This window comes from Microcaecilia unicolor, chromosome 2 (assembly GCF_901765095.1).
Source record: "Microcaecilia unicolor chromosome 2, aMicUni1.1, whole genome shotgun sequence".
Classification (NCBI taxonomy): domain Eukaryota; kingdom Metazoa; phylum Chordata; class Amphibia; order Gymnophiona; family Siphonopidae; genus Microcaecilia; species Microcaecilia unicolor.
In genome coordinates this window covers 355,543,478-355,560,606 of record NC_044032.1, presented here as the reverse complement: position 1 = coordinate 355,560,606, position 17,129 = coordinate 355,543,478, and the positions used below count along the sequence as shown (strand labels likewise).

The window sequence follows — 17,129 nt, the reverse complement described above, 5'->3', positions numbered from 1 at the left end:
GTGGGAATTGAACTCAGTTCCTCAGTTCCCCAGGACCAAAGTCCACCACCCTAACCACTAGGCCACTCCACTGCTCACACATTGTTGTTGAGTTGCATCAAGAAATACATTTCCCTTGTTCCCCCCCCCTCCCCTCCCCTCCCTCCAAAAAACGATGCTAGGCATCACTGCAGACTGTGGGCTTACCACATTTTAAAAGGATTTATTGCGGACACACTGAGATTTTCCACTATGCCCACGCACACCATGCGTTACAATTTTTTTTTCGCAGAGGCTGTGGCGTGTCTGGGGGTTGAGTGAGCATTTCTACGCTAATCAGCACATCAGCATTGCCCATGTGCTGATCAGTGCATGAGCCTTATCACCTACAAAACAGGTGGCAGTAATAGCTCATGTGCTACTTTTTAAAAACATTAGCGCATGGCCATTAATGCCAGCTGCAGGAAGAAATGGTCTTAGCATACAGGAAAGACTTGCATAAGGGTGCTGACCGGTCTAATCCAGGCTGCATGGTGGCATTAAAATCTCCGGCCACCAGTAGCTTCCCTCTGGCAAAAGCCTGTATCTCTCTATGGAGTTGCACATAAAAGCGCTCCTGTCGCTCATTAGGGCCATACACATTAACAAGAGTGTATTCCTCCTGCTCCAAAAGAACACGTAAGAATAGATAGTGCTGGGCAGACTTATATGGTCTGTGCCCTGAAGAACACAGGTACAAATCAAAGTAGGGTATACACAAAAATTAGCACATATGAGTTATCTTGTTGGGCAGACTGGATGGACCGTGCAGGTCTTTTTCTGCCGTCATCTACTATGTTACTATGTTAGATAACGCTCCTCCACATCCCTTCTGTAATATCTGGACCTGTACATCCCTGTGAAACATGATAGCCACCCCTCTCCTTTTGGCTCCTTTCGCATCAGAAGCGAAATACACTGTAGGGTATTGCCTAAAAGATAGGTACGTGTGTTTTTTGGAAATGCGTTTCTTGTAAAAATACCAAGTGTGGATGCATCATATGTAGCTCCCTCCCCAAGGCATGCCGTTTGTACGGGGGGGGGGTTAAGCCTTTTACATTATAAGTGAGAAACTTAAAGTCAGCCATCAAACTCTTCTAATGCATATCCCCTTGTTGATGAAAGGTTTGTGTTGATCCCATAGTCCTCTCTCTCTTGCCTATCCCCCTTCCCCCCCTCCCAATCTATCCCCTTAACCTTACCCCTATCTCCCCCCCCACCTGCTCCCCCCCTCCTAACTCCCCAATCCCTCCCTCTATCATCTGCCCACCAACTAGTGCTATCCAGCACCACTTGGGATCCAAGAGAAAGAAAACCTCACCAGCCGAATTAAGATTGAAGTAGGATACTGTAAACCCCCAGATTATTTCACTCAATAGCCTCCCCACGCTTCACTCCCCCACCTCCCTTCACCATCATTTAGCCAACTCCGAACCTCCCCCCACCACAATTTAAAACCCTTATTACCATCCCTCTTATTTCTTACTCCCCACCAATTTCCAAGTGAGCAATAGCCAAGGTAATTCAACCAGTCCTGATTATAGTCTTTCATGTCTGATTCACATTCCTCTTGCCTGCTTTCTCCACTCGTTTCCACTTCTGTATCCGGTTCTTTGTAGAGGACGCCATTCCCACATGCAAGGTCTCTGTCAGGGCCAATCACACCTCGTGCAGTGATTTCCACGCCGCCTCCACTTTTCTGCATCGGATCTGTTATCCTTTTAGCTCAAAACAAAGAGCGAACGGGAAGCACCATCTGTGTGCTATTTTTTCTTTAATCAGGATCTCAATAGCCGGGTTCATTGCTCTTCTCTGGGTAAGAGTAAATATAGATAAATCCTGTTAGATCAATACTCGTGCCCCATTAAACTCCAAGGTGGGGTTCTGGCGTGCTTTCTGCCATATCTGTTCTTTACTTACATAGGACCACTATGTCCCGCGGTCTGTTGTCTCTGACTTTACCCAGCACTCTATGGGCTCTATCTATGCCCATTGTTGCAGTGTCGAAGCTCTCTCCCATCAACTGCGCACATATGGTTCTCACCACCGTCTGGACTTCCTCCATGCCACCACTCTCCGGGACACCTCGGAATCTGAGATTCTGTCTTCGCCCTCGGTTTTCAAAATCGTCCATCTGGTACTGCAGCTCCTCCGCCCGCTCATCCAGTTTATTTAGTCTCCTATCCACCGCTTCATTTTTTACCTCCTGTTCATCCGCTTTTTCCTCCAGCACTTCCACCCTGCCCCCCAGCTCCCTCAGGTCCACACTCAGCGCGTCTATGTGCTCCGAATTTCATCTTTGGAAGCCCGAATTTCAGCACGGATTACCTTGATGCATTTTGTCAGTTCAGCTGGAAGGGCTAGTATTGGGGCAGGGTCACCACCATTGTCATGGGAACAGGCCGCCTCTGACTCCGACAAGTCTCGTGGCTTAGGAGAGGCTGGTTGTGACAGGCTCCACGCCAGCTGCCGCGTGGAGAGCCGCTCACTATCCCACGGAGGAACAGAACTTTTTTTGCTTATATTTGTGGTAGAGAATTCACCTTCGCGATACTGCCGTTTCCGCCAAAGATGGTATTTATTACCGCAGTTAATGCTGTTTTAACGGTGGGGGATCGCGGAGCGAGAGGATCAAGCGTCCATTCGGCTTCGTGACGTCACTTCCTCCCCCCTCTGATACTTATCATTTCTATAGTGCTACTAGATGTATGCAGAGCTGTACACATTGAAGAAACTAAAAATGCCATGAATCTCGGGTGGCGTCAACCTTTCAGGTCTTGTTATCATATGGCATTTCAGATGACCCAAGCCAAATACTGGTTTCTACACTTCTCAGACTTTAATACCCCTAGATGGTTGTCCTTTGAAAAAGATAAGATCACCCCTATCCCTATCTACCTTCTTCCATGTATGAACAAATTCCATTTCAAGAATGACTTGTGTATACTAAAACACACTTCACACACTATATACGAAGTCATATCTCTGCTAGGCTTTAAATGGTTTGATACCTTGAATGTCTCCCTATGGGTTAACTCCATATTCTCTGGTTGTAAAATTCCATTTTCTGTACGTAAATTATGGAGTGATGCTAATATACGGTCTCCCTCACAACTCCTTGCTAATGGTAAAGTGATTCCTTTCCAGGACCTTTGCACTCAATTTGATCTCCAATCATGTTTTGTAAACCACTGGTCATGCCTCTCTAAGTTTATCGAGAATCATCATGCTCATCTGTTTTCGCCTACAACACCCACTCTAACAGATCTCACAAGTTTCTGCCAAACTTTGTTAAAATTCCCCAAAATCAGCCTCCAGGAATTATAAACCTGTCCAACTAAAGAGATTTTAATCCAGCTCCTATGCTCTCACCTAGGAGTCTCAATGTCTCCCAAAAAAAGAACTTTTTTGGTCTAAAGTTCTCTATCTATTCCTTTCTGCAGCAATATTACAGTTTTCTCACTTCATAATTCATAAAGCATACTGGACTCCAGTTAAACTGGCAAAACTGCCTCAGTCTATGTCAGACAAATGTTGGTGCTGTCAGGTGGAATCTGGCACTTGATCTCACATGTTATTTTAATGCTCTAATTTGAAGGTACGCTGATCCCAGGTATGGGACAGGATATCCTCAATCTTCTCCATAATGGACCAATTGTCCTACAAATGATTATTTTTCACTCCTCTTCCCCAGGCATTCCTATTAGTACAAACTCCACCAAACTATTTAACATTATAATTGCAAAAGCCACTCATATCATTGTGCTTAACTGAAAAAAAAATGTTTCCTATCATGAATGGTGGAACACATTATCCCCAGAACCTATATATGGCACACAGAGTAGTGCGTGTAAATTTGTGTGCGCAGCGAATTTACGCATGCTACTAAATTGCTTAATGAGCCGACGATTATCATCACTAATTGGAATTTACGCATGCTTCTTTCTAAGCATATTCCATAAAAAGGCATTTGAAAATTTCCAAGCGTGCAGCCAAAATGGGGGCGCAGTCATGGCAGGAGCATGGGCATGTCAGGGCCGTCAATTACATGCACGTGTGTGGTTACAGAATTCAGGCCTATGCACATAGATGATTTAGGTGCAGCCATTTACACCAACTTTTCACTGGTGTAAATGGCCGCGCCTAGATCTACGCGTCATCCCGGCCTAAGCCTATTCTATAAACCGCGTCTGAATGTAGGCATGGCTTACGGAATACGCTTAATTTTATGCGCCATTTATAGAATCTACTACGTGCCTACAGAAAATATGAAGAAGCAGCGGCTCTTAAAAGGAGCTTCTTACCATTGTTCCTCAAGTCCTAGACTGTGCTAGATAACTATTGTTCTCAATCTGCGATTTGTGACCTAATTGTCTGCACTCATATTTATTGTCCATTACTTACCTCATTATAGCTTTCTTGTCCCCATATCTTGCATATTTCTCCAGCACTAGTAACATTGGTTGGTTATCATAGGCGCCCGGTATAAGAGGCTTGGGGAGGCTATGCCTCCCCAGCCACAGCAGTATGGATCAGCTGTTTCTATAGAAATGCTAAATAGTATTAGTAGTAGTTCTCCTGTGAGTCCTGCTGCTCTGGGGGGTTTAAATAGCAGCAGCTTAAGTGAAAGCCGTCTCTAGCCTTGTGTATAACCAGTTGTAATTTGATTATCTTACTGCTGGGAGAGCAGAGCAGGTGGGTTGGCTGGAGGTGTCCTGGGTTGCCAGGGAGATATTTAACTAGGATCATGAATTCCTGCACATGAGCAGTTCACACCAAAGAGACTTGCACTGACCCCTGAAATTTTAAAAGTGCTAAAAATAAGTTTTAAAAGTATTTGCATTAAATCTAATTGCAGAATTTAGGTGCTAGGAAGTGGGATTGGTATGCTATGTACTCAAATTTGCTCAAGCCATATGCAAATTAGTCCATTTTTGGGAGGTTCTCATTTGCATATTTATGGGTAAAAATTGTTGAAAATGTTTACAGCCTTAATGTTAGGGCATGGCTCTGATCAAAAATGTGAACTTTGATCAAAAAACGAAGGGTTTAGCTAGTGTTTTTGACTAAAAATTCCCATTAGAGTGTCTGTATGTTAATCTGCATTCAAATAGAGCTCTCTGATTGGATGAGCAGCTCCTGTTACAAAATCTGCCTGGGAACAGAGAGGAGAGGAGAGAATCAATGGGTGGGTGGGTATGGATGGCTGGAGGGGGGGCAGGGGAGCGAGGACAAGAAATGAAGAAGAAAGGCAGAAAGTAAAGAAATAAATGGAAAGGAAGCCCTGGAAACGGAGTTAAGAGGACAGATAGCAGCAGAATCGGATACTGGGCCAGCATGATCAGAAAAACAAAGTCACCAGACAACAAAGGTAGAAAAGATCATTTTATTTTCATTATAGTGTTTGGAATATGTCCACTTTGAGAATCAGGTGCTCAACATTAAATGTTTATATTTATTTACTTATGTATAGCATTTTATCCCACATTAAACATGAATTAGGATGTTTTGTGGCTCTACATGAGAATTGTGATATTATGATCCTTGTTTCATATTGTTGACAGTCTGCATTTTCCGTATGGGTGGTATATTGGTGAATTAGGTTCTGCCCAGTGTAATATTTATGGTACAGTAAGGTTCTGAGTGTGTTTTTGCACAAAGTTGTGCATAGTGTTTTCTAGTTGAGCGATTGTGGTTAGTATATGCTTTGAGCAACCACTTTATTCTTTGACATATGATACATATCTAATATCTAAATTTAATAAAAGGTATTAATTGTGTCTTTTATTTTTATTTATTTTTTCTGTGTTATCAGACAATTATGGATTTAAGCCCCACCCCTGGCCCCACCCCTAACCCCGCCCCATTTAGCCTCCCCAAACAGTTGGGCCACCGACCGCCTATGTTGGTTATTATCTATTTATACTGTTAATATTATCATACCTGGTTTTTTTTATACCTTTTTGTATACCTATACATTCGTATGATCTTTGAAAATTTATAAATAAAATGGAGGGAAAAAAACCCACAGGTGAAAAGACACAGTTTGAAAATGGGCCAGATCAGCAGTTAGGGTATTCCTCCTTTCAAACTGCCTTTTTCCTGTTGTCTACTCTCCTCATCCCCTTGAACTGCTCTACTCCCAAATCTAACCACCCATACAACTGCTCCACATTCGACTACCCCAGCAATTGCCCTGCCACCTCACAAACTGTCGCCAACTCCTGAAAACTATCCCTCCACAATCCAACAAAACTATCCACCCACAACCAATCGCTCAAAAAATAGACTAACTATATGTTCTCCCCCAACAATCAAGAAAACCACCCTCCCTCATTTACCTCCCCTAAATATTCCTTAACTATGCCCCTTCAACAACCATTCCCAACTCCCAAAAGAATATCTAGCACTATCAACCCAATCTACACTCCCACCCCATCTACCCCTCATAATTCCTTTCTACCCCACCCCTATCTCCATAGCACTCCTCATGAACAAAGCTGCCCCCTCCTCTCTTACGTCAAAGAAACACAGAGCACAGATACACACATGGAAAGAATTCCATGAACCATGATCTGCATGCTTTCCCCACCTGTTTATAGAGGCAACACAGGCGCCTATGTATTATTATAAGACAGGTACTCAAACTAATCCAAGCAGCAGGCAGATTCACACATAAAAATCACTGACACCTGCTCCAAAGACAATGTAAATGTGTGTCTGTGTATCCTATATATGAATCTATATACTTCATACAACACATGAGTACATCACAACTTCACTTCTGCTCAAATCATGCCCCTGGGAACAACTATGTACAGTCTGCCTAACAAATGACCTTTCAGTAAGTTTGCTTTTTATGCATACATGCCCCCACGCTGTTTAAAAAGAAACATGAAAAATGTTTTATCAAATTTACAGAGATGCCAAGTTTCATTCTTTAGGAGTGTGTCACACTCATTTGAAGGTTCCCTCATTCTCATACCCTGTGCCAGGGCACTTCCTAATCACTGCTTTCATAAGAAACAAGCCTAAGCAAGAAAAACCAAGAGGACTTATCAGCAGAAGAGATCTAAGCTCAACTTCCTGTGTACTGTCTCCTCCTGCCATATCCCTTTTCCCTGAACCTAAAGTAGATGTGCTGTAAAACTTATGTACATAATTCTAGCCATTGAGTGGAAGGCACTTTTCAGTCTAGAAAATTTACACAGGCAACTGCTTAGTTAACTGGGCAAATTCCTTTCAAAGTTGTCTCATATTGCCTCAGGGGCACCAAACAAAAGCAAATATTTTAAGCTGTATTTTTTTTTTAATTTGCAAAGCAATGCCACTTAAATCTTTCTAAATTTATACCCCCGACACAATATCTGAAAAAAGCTCACTCTTCGAGGTGGTAAAGCTCACTCCTTCAGATGCACCACCTTTGGCATCTCTGAATATACTCCCTACATGGCTTACAAACAAAAGTGATGTAGTATTGGAAGAGCAGTGGGGTTGAGGAACTGTAGCTGTCCAGTCAGCAAGAGGAGAGAGTTAGGGATGTGGAGGAGTGGCCTAGTGGTTAGGGTGGTGGACTTTGGTCCAGAGGAACTGAGTTCAATTCCCACTTCAGGCACAGGCAGCTCCTTGTGACTCTGGGCAAGTCACTTAACCCTCCATTGCCCCATGTAAGCCACATTGAGCCTGCCATGAGTGGGAAAGCACAGGGTACAAATGTAATAAAAATAAAATGTAGGCAAAAGGGAGTAGTAGTGGTAAAACACAAGGAGCGATGTCCATTTTACCCAAATTTCATAATAAGGGGTCAATTCACAAGTGGCTGTCACTGTGGCAGAATTCTAGGAAAGAGGCACCTCACTGATTCCTAGTGAAACCTCTCTATAGGGAGGCTTTCAATGGGACATGGTTTGTGTGTTAAAATAGGCTGGCAGTTTGGTTTGAGAGCTTTTTCTATCAGTTTTGATGAGACATGTCTGTGTGTTGAAGACAAGTGTCCTGTTGCGGTTGTTGGTGAGCCCTTAGGTTCCCTGAGGCCTGGTAAGACCTCCGAGGACCGCCGCGCACCCCGAATCTTCACCCGCGGCGACCGCCGTTCACTGAGGGTTGAGCCCCCAGCTGCAGGCGGCCAGCAGGACTGCTGGAACCGCGGGGTGACGGTCAGCCTGGCTGGTAGTCAGCAACTCAGTCTCTAAAGGGCAGCTAGCGAGGATGGCTAGCGCCGAAAAGGAACAAAGTCTCTGAAGGGGGCTAGCAAGGACGGCTAGCTGAAGAGGACACAGTCTCTGAAGGTGGCTAGCAAGGACGGCTAGCTGGAAGAGGACACAGTCTCTGAAGGTGGCTAGCAAGGACGGCTAGCTGAAGAGGACACAGTCTCTGAAGGTGGCTAGCAAGGACGGCTAGCTGAAGAGGAGACAGTCCCTGAAGGTGGCTAGCAAGGATAGCTAGCTGACGAGGACACAGTCTCTGAAGGTGGCTAGCAAGGACGGCTAGCTGAAGAGGACACAGTCTCTGAAGGTGGCTAGCAAGGACGGCTAGCTGAAGAGGACACAGTCTCTGAAGGTGGCTAGCAAGGACGGCTAGCTGAAGAGGAGACAGTCCCTGAAGGTGGCTAGCAAGGATAGCTAGCTGACGAGGACACAGTCTCTGAAGGTGGCTAGCAAGGACGGCTGGCTGAAGAGGAGACAGTCCCTGAAGGTGGCTAGCAAGGACGGCTAGCTGACGAGGACACAGTCTCTGAAGGTGGCTAGCAAGGACGGCTAGCTGAAGAGGACACAGTCTCTGAAGGTGGCTAGCAAGGACGGCTAGCTGAAGAGGAGACAGTCCCTGAAGGTGGCTAGCAAGGACGGCTAGCTGACAAGGACACAGTCTCTGAAGGTGGCTAGCAAGGACGGCTAGCTGACGAGGACACAGTCTCTGAAGGTGGCTAGCAAGGACGGCTGGCTGAAGAGGAGACAGTCCCTGAAGGTGGCTAGCAAGGACGGCTAGCTGAAGAGGAGACAGTCCCTGAAGGTGGCTAGCAAGGACGGCTAGCTGAAGAGGACACAGTCTCTGAAGGTGGCTAGCAAGGACGGCTAGCTGAAGAGGACACAGTCTCTGAAGGTGGCTACACTTCCGATCCACTGTGTGGGCTTCTGACGAACGAAACGGAAGCACTGGACTCTTCCCGTTTCGTTGTTTAAATCCCCCGCCCGTCCATCCCCTTCAATCAGCTGGAGCCAATCCCCCCGGCCTAGGCAGGCAAGGGAGGCTAGGATTGGCCAGCCTGCCAGGCAGGCGGGGTCTCCTCGTCAACGCGCCAATCCGGCATGAGTAGGCGGGGCTGGCTCGCTGGTCCGCTCCAGCGCAGGGAGACGACGACGCCGGCGCCGCCATCTTGGCCGGCGTATCCTCTTCTCCGAGGCCGGCGCTCGCTCCAGCGGATCGCCGGCCTCGGAGCGGCCCGCGGCAGCGCCGGCGGCTCGTCTTCGCCGCCCTGGATCCCGCGGCCTCCGTCGGTCTTCGCCCCCCGCTGCGGGAGCCCAGGTAAGGGCCCGGGACGGGACAGTATCCTCCCCGGATGCCCCCTTGTCCCTGGGCCCGGGTTTGGAAGGATACCGGGCGTGGAAGGCTTTGACCAACTCTGGAGCATGTACGTTCGCAGCGGGCTCCCAGGAGTTGTCTTCGGGGCCAAAATTTTTCCAGGACAATAAGTAATATAGCTTTCCTCGCTGTCTTTTTGCATCCAGGACCTCGTCCACTTCAAACTCTGGGTCGGGATCTGCTTCTAGATCTTCGGTTTCCTGCCGTTGAGGATGCCATCGAGACCCTCGAAAACTCTTCAATAAGGAAATATGGAACGCGTTATGCACCCGCAGGGTACTCGGTAGCCGCAACCGATATGTCACAGCTCCAAGTCGGGATTGGATTGCAAAGGGTCCAATGTACCGAGGTCCCAATCTACGGGAGGGCACCTGAAGCCGGAGGTATTTCGTGCTTAACCATACCTTCTGCCCTGGTTGCAAGACGGGAGCGGTTTTCCGATGTCGATCTGCGAAGACCTTGTATTTCGTGGCTGCCTTCTGCAGTTGTTCTCGGGCCGTTTCCCAGACTCTTTGCAGATCTGCCAGAGTTTCATTAACCATGGGGGTCGGAGATCCAGACGGGAAAGGTGCTGGAAGTCGAGGATGTCATCCATACACCAAGAAGAATGGAGAGTCTCCCGAGGCCGAGTGGACACTGTGATTATATGCAAACTCGGCCCAAGGGAGTAGGGAGACCCAGTTATCTTGGCGTTTGTTGACAAATGCTCGTAGGAACCCTTTTAACGTTTGGTTCGTCCTCTCGACCATGCCATTGGTTTGGGGATGGTATGCTGATGAGAAATGGGTCTTCACCCCCAATGCAGTACACAAGGCCCTCCAGAAACGCGAGGTGAATTGGGGGCCTTGGTCACTAATAATCCGAAGAGGCAGCCCATGAAGCCGAAAAATGTGTTGAATGAAGAGTTGGGCTAATGCGACCGCCGAAGGAAGTCCCGGCAAGGGAACGAAATGGGCCATTCGGGAAAAACGGTCAATTACCACCCAAATCACCGTATGTCCCCGGGAACTGGGGAGGTCGGTGATAAAATCCATGGAAAGCTCCGTCCAGGGACCTGTCGGTACGGACAGTGGTTGTAGCTTCCCCATGGGGGTCCCGATCACCGGTTTGGTCCGGGCGCACACAGGACAGGTGGTGACAAATTGAAGAATGTCCCGCCTTATCTGAGGCCATTGATACTGTCTGGTAATGAGACGCAGAGTCTTTTGATACCCAAAATGTCCCGCCCATCTGGGCGAATGCCCCCATTGCATTACCTTCGCTCGTTCAGCGGCCGGCACTAGTTCTTTCGTAGGAGCCACCTCCCCCACGGCCGCGCTGAGGCATGCCGGATCCAACATGGAATGGGTCTCCTTAGTCTCCTCTGGAACCTCAAATGCTCTGGAGAGGGAGTCCGCAGGGGTATTTTGAGCAGCCGCCCGAAAAACTAATTGAAAATGAAATCTGGCGAAAAACAATGACCACCGGGCTTGTCGGGGATTGAGCCGTTGAGCCTCTTGTAGATACAGTAGATTCTTGTGGTCAGTGATCACTGTGAATCGATGTTCCGCTCCCTCCAGCAGATGTCTCCATTCCTGCAGGGCTAATTTCAATGCTAAGAGCTCCCTGTCCCCTACTGTATAATTACATTCCGCCGGGGAGAATCTACGAGAGAAGAAAGAGCAAGGCTGGCGCCGGCCCTTGGAATTCACTTGCGAGAGGACCGCCCCGGCTCCCAACGCGGACGCGTCCACTTCCACAATAAAGGGTTTTTCTGGATCCGGGGCTAACAAAATGGACGCTGAGTTGAATGCCTCCTTTACCTGGCGAAAAGCCACCTGCGCCTCGGGCGGCCAGTCCCGGACCTTCGCGTCTTTTCTAGTGAGCGCTGTCAATGGCGCCGTCAGTTGTGAATACTGGGGAATAAACTGGCGATAGTAGTTCGCGAATCCCAAAAAACGTTGCAGTGCTTTCAATCCCAGCGGTTGTGGCCATTCTCGAATCGCCCGGAGTTTGTCCGGCTCCATCTGTAGCCCTCCGGGTAACAGAATGTGTCCCAAAAATGGTAAACATCTGGGCTCCTTGCAGCCTGTCAAAGAGTTCGGGAATGAGCGGTAGAGGAAAGCGATCCTTTACCGTGATGGCATTTAACCCCCGATAATCGATACAGGGCCTCAAGGAGCCATCCTTCTTAGTAACAAAAAAGAATCCGGCCCCGGCCGGGGACGTAGAGGGCCGGATGAAGCCTCTTCGCAGATTCTCCCAGATGTACTCCTGCATAGCCTTGGACTCCCCTCGGGACAGGGTATACAGTCGGCCCTGCGGTGGCATGGCATCTGCCATCAAGTTAATGGCACAGTCGAACGACCGATGAGGCGGTAGAACTTCCGCCTCCACTGGACAAAACACATCTGCAAAGTCCCTATAGTCCATGGGCAGGGAGCCCAGCTCTATCCGCGCCCCCCCCCCCCGGGCATACTAGTAAATGCAGGGCAGCTGCCGGTCCGGCCCTTACAACAGTTCTCCCGACAGGAACTACCCCAAGCTTGGATACTTCCCTCGGTCCAGTCAATAACAGGGCTATGACTCCGTAGCCAGGGCAATCCTAGAACCACTGGATGAATGGTCCGGGATAGTACCAGGAATTGGACTTCTTCCCGGTGATCCTCCCCCACCTGCAATTCCAAAAAGGAGGTGATCTCCGTGACCGGCTGCGGTAATGTAGTTCCCTGGATAGAGGTTATTTGCAGCACCGGCCGCCGCGGGAGCGTGGGCCAACCCATCTGTTGTAGCAGTTCGTGCCCGATGAAGTTGCCCCCCGACCCAGAGTCCACAAGGGCCCGGGTCTGGATAGCGGTCTCGTGCCACCGTAGAATTACTGGCAGTGTGATCAGGGAATCCGGTAGGGGAGCGGAATGCCCCAAGACCCCTCCCCTCAAGGTGCCTTGGGGGAGACGCTTCCCGCCCGGGAGGGACAGGCTCGAATAAAATGTCCGGCCTCACCACAATAGAGGCACAGTCCGTCCCACAAGCGTTTCTTCCTGTCGGAAGGGGCCAGCCGTTGACGGCCCATCACCATCGGCTCCTCCCCATTCTCCTTGGAGTCCCGGTTCCCACGGCGAGGAGATGGCCCCTTAGTAGTCCGGGACGTTCCCCGTGCCCACTTCTGCCGTTCCGCCCGGGCTCTTGCTCGCTCCTGGAACCGGGTATCTACTCGGATACAGAGCAAAATCAGGGCGTCCAATTGGCCTGGGACCTCTCGCCCTGCCAATTCGTCCTTGATTCGTTCTTGTAACCCTTCCGTAAAGATGGCCATTAAGGACTCCGGGTTCCAACGGAGCTCCGTGGCTAAAGTCCGGAAACGAATGGCATAATCGGCCACCGTTCCCTCACCCTGATGAATTCGCAGCAGTTCCGACGCCACGGAAGATGGTCTCCCAGGAAGGTCGAACACCATACGGAACCGGCGCTGAAATTCATTATAGTCATCCAAGATGGGGTCCTGTTGCTCGTTAAGTGGGGCCACCCAGGCCAGGGCCTTCCCTTCGCATAGGCCCATGATATATCCCACTTTACTTTGGTCCGAAGCAAATGTCTCCGGTTGCATCCGGAAGGCCAAGTTGCACTGATTGAGGAACCCCCGGCAACCTCCGGGGGCCCCATTATATCGTGCCGGCTCAGGGAACCGAGGTCCCGTGCGGAACCCTCCCGAACGGGGAGCCGCTGCGGCCCCCTGGACCGCAGCGGCCTGGTTCTGTACCTGAAGCGTTGAAAGTTGAGAGCATACGTTCTGGAGCGCCCCCGACAGGGCGTTCAGCTGCTCCTGCTGCTGCTGAAGTACCTTGGCCAGGTCCCGTAGATCGGGCTGCGTAGGCGAGCTCATGGCTTCCGTTTCCTGTCCTGTTGCAGTTGTTGGTGAGCCCTTAGGTTCCCTGAGGCCTGGTAAGACCTCCGAGGACCGCCGTGCACCCCGAATCTTCACCTGCGGCGACCGCCGTTCACCGAGGGTTGAGCCCCCAGCTGCAGGCGGCCAGCAGGACTGCTGGAACCGCGGGGTGACGGTCGGCCTGGCTGGTAGTCAGCAACTCAGTCTCTAAAGGGCAGCTAGCGAGGACGGCTAGCGCCGAAAAGGAACACAGTCTCTGAAGGGGGCTAGCAAGGACGGCTAGCTGAAGAGGACACAGTCTCTGAAGGTGGCTAGCAAGGACGGCTAGCTGGAAGAGGACACAGTCTCTGAAGGTGGCTAGCAAGGACGGCTAGCTGAAGAGGAGACAGTCCCTGAAGGTGGCTAGCAAGGACTGCTAGCTGACGAGGACACAGTCTCTGAAGGTGGCTAGCAAGGACAGCTAGCTGAAGAGGACACAGTCTCTGAAGGTGGCTAGCAAGGACGGCTGGCTGAAGAGGAGACAGTCCCTGAAGGTGGCTAGCAAGGACGGCTAGCTGACGAGGACACAGTCTCTGAAGGTGGCTAGCAAGGACGGCTAGCTGAAGAGGACACAGTCTCTGAAGGTGGCTAGCAAGGACGGCTAGCTGAAGAGGAGACAGTCCCTGAAGGTGGCTAGCAAGGACGGCTAGCTGACGAGGACACAGTCCCTGAAGGTGGCTAGCAAGGACGGCTAGCTGACGAGGACACAGTCCCTGAAGGTGGCTAGCAAGGACGGCTGGCTGAAGAGGAGACAGTCCCTGAAGGTGGCTAGCAAGGACGGCTAGCTGAAGAGGACACAGTCTCTGAAGGTGGCTAGCAAGGACGGCTAGCTGAAGAGGACACAGTCTCTGAAGGTGGCTACACTTCCGATCCACTGTGTGGGCTTCTGACGAACGAAACGGAAGCACTGGACTTTTCCCGTTTCGTTGTTTAAATTCCCCGCCCGTCCATCCCCTTCAATCAGCTGGAGCCAATCCCCCCGGCCTAGGCAGGCAAGGGAGGCTAGGATTGGCCAGCCTGCCAGGCAGGCGGGGTCTCCTCGTCAACGCGCCAATCCGGCGTGAGTAGGCGGGGCTGGCTCGCTGGTCCGCTCCAGCGCAGGGAGACGACGACGCCGGCGCCGCCATCTTGGCCGGCGTATCCCCTTCTCCGAGGCCGGCGCTCGCTCCAGCGGATCGCCGGCCTCGGAGCGGCCCGCGGCAGCGCCGGCCCCGTCGGCGGCTCGTCTTCGCCGCCCTGGATCCCGCGGCCTCCGTCGGTCTTCGCCCCCCGCTGCGGGAGCCCAGGTAAGGGCCCGGGACGGGACAACAAGTTGCCAGTGAAATGTATCTTTTTCTCTTCTCCACAGCAATCTGTACTTGGGAGGACGGGAAGGACCTTTCCGGAGGTGAGCGATTTCTTTGTTCTGTGAAACCTTAGGTGGAGGCAACAGGTGCCATATATATCTATATCTATACATATCTCTATCTCTATATCTCTAGAGGACTATATATGAGAAAGATGGAGCTGGCCCAGGGAGCTCCTGCCAGGTCAGGGCCTGAACTCAGGGCATGTACTCTATTACACTTTCCACAATGTTGTAAAGTTTGCCAACACATTTAATTCATGGATCTTACAGCATATTGTCAAAAGAAAAAAAGTGTGTGTTCACTTTGAAAAATTGCCCAAGGAAAAAGAATTTGTGCAGACACTTGTCTCCTCTTTCTGCAGGTGCTTTTCCAACTAAAACATCACAGTTTTAGGAATATAAAATTTAGGGGCCAAATACTAAGCTGTGGTTAAAAAAAAAAGGCCTTAGCGTGTTCTAACACAGGATTTTCCCACACACTAAGCCCACTTTTACTGTGGCAGTGAAATAGGGCTTTATTCAATTTTATTTTTGTAGGTCCCACGGTAATTTTTCATTTTGAGAAGGCAGGCCCAGAGGCAGGAGGGAGGTGTTGCTCCTGCCCCTCCATCGTTTTCAAGGTATGGAGCGGAGGAGTTGGGTGGGTCTGGGGTCCACTGGACCATCAGGGATCTTTTTGCATGGGAGGAGAGGTTCAGGGCCCACCGGACCACTAGGGATTTGTTCTTTAGGGGTGTGGGGAGGCCAAGGCTAGGAGGGGGTGCAGGGTCAGTTTATAGGTCTTGAAGCGGGGGGGGGGGGGGGGGGTCAGGTTGGGTCTGGTATCGTAGCTGACAAATGTATTTGACAGTTTTGAGTTGCAAGAGCAACTGATGCATATAGGGGTATCCGTGCATCTCATTTGCATGCGATCCCCTTTATGAATTGGTCGTTGTTTGTGACTCATTAAGTTTTACCAATGCAACCATACTTTACATCAGGCCCTAAGTCACAAAATAGTGTCCTATCTCACCAACTGACCACTTGAGGGATTAAGGTATGACCCTCCTCCCTTAATCTCTCAGTGGTCACTGACCCCCTCCCTACCCCCAAAGATGAGACAGTGAGAGTACATACCAGGCTTTTTGACAGCTTTACAGATTATGGTACTCCTGCCAGAATTCTGCGTGACTGTGGAGCGCAGAATTTAGCATTTTTGCGCAGAATCTGTGCTCTGCCTCTGGCTGGTTCTCCCCACCACCCCCTTTCCGAGCCTGCGGTGCTGGCTGGTTCCCCTGCCGTACCTCTGAGCCCACGATGCTGGCTGGATGGTTCCCCCGCCGCCCTCGGGCCTACCTGAGCATACCCTGGTGGTCTAGTAGCCTCTTCGGGGGCAGGCGGGGAGAATTCTGGCAGCTCCTCCTCCTCCAGACCTCCTACCTCATGGGTGAGTGCAGGGGCAGCTGAAAAAAAATATGGATAGCATGTGGGTGCAGGGAGAGAGGCAGCAAGGTTTAAAAAAAGGTGGATGTGACTGTAAAAAAAGGGTGGTGGGAGAGAGGGACTGAAAAAGGTGGATGATGTGGAAGGAAGGAGCTGTAAAAAAAGTGGATGTTGATGAGAGGGGGCTGTAAATAAGAAAGGATGCTGTGGAGGGAGGAGGCTGTGAAGAAAAAGTGGATGCTGTGGAGGGAGGGGGCTGTAAAAAAGGTGGATGCTGTGGAGAGAGGGAGCTGTAAAAAGGTGGATGCTATGTGTGGGTACAGGGAGGGGACTGGTTCCCCCTCCCTGCATCCTGTAAAAAAGATGGATGGTATCTGTGTACAGGGATGGGGGTTGTAATAATTGGTTAAATTATGACAAGTAAACTTGCAGAATTTGCAAATTGTGCGCGCAGAATTTTGATTTTTTTTTTTTGGTGCAGAATTCCGGCAGGAGTATTATGGCCATTTTTATTAGAGCAGCAAGCTGGTGTGTTCAGTGTAGTGGACCCAGGTCCATATCCCACTCTAACTAGTACACTTGTGAATTGTGAGCTTTTCAAAACCCACAAAATACCAACTGAACCTATAAATAGGAGACACCTGTAAACCCGAGGGCTTTTGCGGTGGAATACAGTTAGGTATAGTAAGTTTGTAGGTGTTCCTGGAGAGCTCACAATACAAAATAAAGGTGGGATTTGTATCTGGGTCCCTTTATGTGAAGTCCACTGCACTGACCACTAGGCTGCCCCTCTGCTCTGCTGGGATGTCTGTGTAGCAATTTTAAGAGTACAGAAAGTGGGAGGACGACCAAGGATCC

General features: G+C 49.9%; 1 protein-coding gene across 3 annotated transcripts in view; it reads right to left on the bottom strand.

The window, feature by feature from the left end:
* The window catches only part of UBXN8 (UBX domain protein 8), a 132,945-nt gene that overhangs the window by 72,703 nt on the left and 43,113 nt on the right, over positions 1-17,129 (bottom strand). The gene's annotated exons all lie outside the window — the stretch shown is intronic.